The sequence below is a fragment of the Fukomys damarensis genome, unplaced genomic scaffold (assembly GCF_012274545.1).
Source record: "Fukomys damarensis isolate Sample0158 unplaced genomic scaffold, DMR_v1.0_HiC HiC_scaffold_12, whole genome shotgun sequence".
Lineage (NCBI taxonomy): Eukaryota > Metazoa > Chordata > Mammalia > Rodentia > Bathyergidae > Fukomys > Fukomys damarensis.
In genome coordinates this window covers 39,419,383-39,424,441 of record NW_022900924.1, presented here as the reverse complement: position 1 = coordinate 39,424,441, position 5,059 = coordinate 39,419,383, and the positions used below count along the sequence as shown (strand labels likewise).

The 5,059-nt window shown below is 34.5% G+C and overlaps 1 protein-coding gene across 2 annotated transcripts in view; it reads right to left on the bottom strand.

Moving 5' to 3' along the window:
• Positions 1-5,059, bottom strand: part of Pik3ca (phosphatidylinositol-4,5-bisphosphate 3-kinase catalytic subunit alpha) — a 49,151-nt gene that overhangs the window by 42,397 nt on the left and 1,695 nt on the right. The window contains exon 1 of one of the 2 annotated variants that reach the window (XM_033762533.1): positions 1,360-1,377. The exons of the other annotated variant lie outside the window; for it this stretch is intronic. The gene's annotated coding sequence lies outside the window, so the exon portion shown is untranslated. Of the gene's footprint in view, positions 1-1,359; positions 1,378-5,059 lie in introns of those variants that run through there. 2 annotated transcript variants of the gene reach the window in all.

The following is a 5,059-nucleotide window of genomic DNA, read 5'->3' as shown; positions in this document are numbered from 1 at the left end:
AAATTTTTTTTTTTTTTTTTTTTTTTTTTTTTTTACAAATACTTCTGTTTCTCTATTTAGGTAAACACTGCCAAGATATTTTCCACCCTCAGAGAGATCAATAGGAAAATATTTAGTTTTATAACTCAGTTATTTATCTTTATTTGCTTACTAACTAGAAAAAAAAAAACAGCTTTCCTGATTTTTAAATTACTAATTGAAACTTTAGTCTGATCTAGGCCAGAACAAAAATTTCCTTCTGTACTTGTTATTGAAACTTGTGACTAAAATTGGGTTTCATAATTCAGTGGTTTAATTTTCTATTTGGAAGTTACTTTAAACATTTCTAGAGTTAATTATTCCCTTTCCTAATTTTACCACAACTTCTCCAGGTATTTCTATTGTAGTTTAAACCCCATCTTTCCTTTTTGGTAGTGGGGCTGGGAACTAAACCCAGGACCTTCTCATTGAACTCCACCCCTAGACTTTTTTTTTTTTAGTTTTTCTTTTGGTACCAGGACTCAAACTTGGGTCCTTGTGCTTGTGAGGCAGGCGGCGGAACCACTAAGCTAAATCACTGGCCCTTTAGTTTTTCTTTCTGAGACAGGATCTTGTTAAGGTACTGTTAAATTTCACTGTGGCAATAAATGGGAAGCAAAAGTCCTTTGGTACACATTTCTAAGCCCCAGTTAGGGCCTCTAAACTTCTCTTCCTCTAAGAGTTACTGAGCTTGCTGGAATAAGTGTAAAAGGACAGCTGCAATATTATCCATTTCTTTTAAACTGCTGTCCTTCACTGACTGATCTTTACAAGCAAATCATGAAAAAATAGACTTAACTCATGCTTTTAATGAGACAGAAAGACTTTTACAACTCTGGGGTAGAAAAACAAGTTCTCATGGCTACTAATTAGAAAATTCAAATTCCTTTAGTTAAGGGCTGCAATTTATTTTCATTATTAAATTCATATTCGTGGTGCTATGAAAGGTGTTGTGAAAATATATTTCATAGATTTATTGTATCATGGAAGACAAAAATTCCCTACTTTGAGGTCTTTGGTTTAGGGAGAATCTATGCAAATTAATTTTTAAAAATAATGATAAATGATTAAGACCTAAGTGAGAAATGTCTTCTGTAGTGATGTAGACTTCATTAGCAGTAAATAGGAAGGTAGTGTAAAAGCATCCAGCATGAATAGCAGAATCAAATATAGTAAAGAGCCATTAATGAACTATAAATAAATACTTGTTCCTAGATTAGGTAAATCATGCATTTGAACTTTTATATAGTTACATAAACCACACCAAATCCTGAAAGTATAGTAGCTTTCTCAATTTGGTCTTTAAAAATTAAAATATTAGCTGGAGGTGGTGGCACACACCTGTAATACCAGCACTCGGGAGGCTGAAGCAGGAATGCCATGAGTTCCAGGACAGCTTGGGCTCCACAGTGAGTAGAAGGCCAGCCTGAACTACATAGTGAGACCCTGCCTCAAGAAAAATTTTTAAAAATTAAAATATTAGTGTACCATAAATGTTAACTGAAATTTCTGAAAATTTAAGCTCAAAAGGAGGTTAAGGGTAAATTTAAACTCACAAGATGGTGGGAGTGCCTTACTTTTCTCTTCTTGCTGAGACAAAATACCTGACACCCTAAATTAAAGGAGAAAAGGGTTATTTGGCTTACAGTTCAGAGAGGTTTCAGCCCATAATCAGCTGGCACCAAGTAAGGCGGCAGAGGGGCAACAGTTCATGGTGGCGGAAGCAGCAAAAGCAACAGGCACCTTTAACAGTGTCTTTCTGCTCCTTTTATCTTATTCAGATACCAGGGATTAGGGTGGTGGCAATGCAATCACTCATGTGTAGTGGTTTAATAATCACATGCTCTTAATCCTAGCATCACACATTCCAGATGCAGCCACCTTCAAGAAAAACTGCATGAGGCTTTGGGAGGACATCTAGACACAAGTCACAACAGAGAGCAATGTAAAGACAGGCAAATACAATATTGTGGAAAATACTACAGATACTTTATAATATACAATGTAAAAGGAAACAAATGATTGCACAATGATAAAGAGTTTTCTAGCAAATATTTCTTTTCTAATCTTGAGAAACAAAGAATAAGAAGTCAGAAATAAATAGTAAATCAGGCAACTCTAGAAACTACATTTACATTTTCAAGATCAAGATGACAGACAGCATTGGTGAATTATTTTAAAATAAAGAACTAAAAGAATGACTAATACTTCAACTGGGGAAATACAACAATATTTGGCCTTCATTTTTCTAAAATATTTACACTCAAATTCTTTGATTCCTCTTTATTCCCAGCCAAACTTGTGGGCAATGGCATGTACTGGTCAGACAGGTGGACAGGACTAAATGTGCCTCTTTCTGGCCAAAGAAAAAGCAAAAGCTAATCATTTCACAAAAGTCTGACCTTCTGTAACTTTAACAACTAGAGAAAACGAATAGCCAACAAACCTAAAAACACTTTGGAAACACCTTGATTTTTTAAACTATACTATCTGTATTTAGTATTTAGTAGCAGAGTTCCATGCATAAAAGCCCTGACTTGTCCTAAGCAAAAGTAGGCCCAGAGTGTTTTTACTCTTATAGAGATCAGTGCTCTATTATCTTCAGTTCAACCAACCCTAGAGAGAAATCTACAATTTTTAAGATTTCCTCAGAAATCTCAGAAGGCTTCTTGGTTTTGCACTGTTCCCGTTAGCCTCTTCACCAAAACTGATTGCCTTATTTTCTTATGCCATAGGATGAGGATATAATTTTGACACCATTGAGACTCATTCTTATTCAAGTACTGTATCTTCTGGTGTTACTCCTTAGTATCTACATGAATGAAAATTTGCCGCATTCCACTGATTAACCTTATTTTAATAAATTAGAGTCTTGTGTAGCAAACATACTGCCACCACAAGCAAAGGGAACGAGTCTGGTACAGGTTTCTTAGTAAAACCTATGACTGACTCTCCTCATTGCAGTTTGACTAGTGGTACTATCAGACACAATGTATTCACCTATTTGCATTCAGATACACTTCATAGAAGGTCTCTTTGGACTATGATTTTCATTTTTTACTAACTCAACATCTCAAAAGTAGCAGATTCATCTGTGATCAGAAAGGCAAAATGATCTGGGGGTTGGATGGGGGGGATCAGGGACCAGTTATAAAGCCTCAGCACAGTCTACTATTCTAATAAAGTTCCCTACTTCCTGAGGCCAAGTATCATAGAACCTTAGTTATGGTGTTTGTGTCAATGACCCTATAACCCCAGGCACAAATAATGACCACAGCAAACATTCATATATCATTGCCCTAAATTGGCTTGTTGTAAGGACAATATTTTCAAAATTGAATAAGAAGGTCTAAACTGTGCTGCTGTAATCACAGTGGTGATTCTGCCAACACTGAGAGGCTAAGGAAGAAGTAAAAGTAGACTCCAATTTACTACTTTGCAGCAGGAAGACAACCCAATGTGAAGTACTTCTTGAATGTGTGTATCAATTCTACATAGACAGGGATTTTCTGTTGTCATTTCAATTTTGGCAGTATGTGCTACAGAAACAGTCACTATCTAGTTAACCTGTACCAAAAACTATGAGGAAAAACTTGCTTTTAGTTTCATTCATTCTAAGGCACAGACTCCAGTGACTGGCCCTGCATAATTAAACAATAATACAATTCAGTATCATAAAACATATTTTAGATTACAAGGTATTTAATATATAACCAGGATTAGAGTAGACCCTGGAAAAAATGTGGCTCTAGATGTACTGAGTATTCCTGTTTATCATATCAAAACAGCCTCGGACATTTTTGTCTATCTACATTTGCTGTTATCTTTTGCCTCACAGCACAATCTCAGCCTATGTCCTCCAACTGATTTCCTTTCTTAGAGGTTATTATTAAAATCTCTTAAAGTATCCTCTCCTCTTATGGCATATCTATTGATATATTACTGCCATACTAACAAAAATATAAAGCAAAAATGTATACTGTAGTGAAATTTCATCTTAATGATCATTTCATGTCTATTTTTGTTTTGTGTGGTTTTGGTACAAGGGATCGAACTCAGGACCTTGCGCTTGTGAGGCAGGCAGAGGCACCAGTTCATGTCTATTTTTAATCTGCACATTTCACATGCCAAGCTGAAAGGCCAAAACAGAATTTTCCACTTTTACTTAATGAGATAAACTTGTAAGAGCTACATGCATAAATGTTCTATTTTTTTCAAACTATAATGAATGTAAGATATCAGTGAATACTTCCCATATGTACCTGCAAGTAAAAGTATATTTTATGACACTAGATAAAAGACATGAAATATAGTAAAATTTTTATTTTTAAATGACAAAGATCAATTGCATTATATTTTTATTTAATTCTTGCCATCTGTTCCTATTTTCTAGCAAAAACAGAATTACATTAGTAATGATGAAAAACTCCATTGCAAGCCATTATTGACCAACTTTAATAATGATTTATCCTTCTCCAGTATTTGTTCTGGTAAAAGGGCATTTCACTAACACAAAACTTGAGTAAGGGAAGATAGCTATTTGGCAAAGAACAGAGATCTCCCAAAACTGCAATCAGAGGTAAGTTAGCTTAATTTTAAGCACATGCATCACTAGCCAAGATGTGAAAAGGAGATCTAGCAATGATATCAACAACAATATTAAGTCATGTAAGAATAAATAATTTTTAAAATCTATCTTTTAAGACAATGTGCTATGTGCAAGTATTTCAGAATTTAAGCATAAGAGGGACATATTATTCTTTACTTTGCCCTTGCAGACATTTACTGTTTACTCACACTTGCTAAACTACAATGTGCCAAGTAAGATGGAAATTAGCTATTATACTTTAAAGAGAGCAATGAAAATGACACTTAAAATGAGTATTAAAACAGATCAGTGGGCCAGGGATTTAGCTTAATGGTACTGGTGCCTGCCTTGCAAGCACAAGGACCCGAGTTCAATTCCTGGTACCAAAAAAAAAAAAAAAAAAAAAAAAAAAAAAAAAAAAAAAAAAAAAAAAAAAAAAAAAAGATTTTTTAT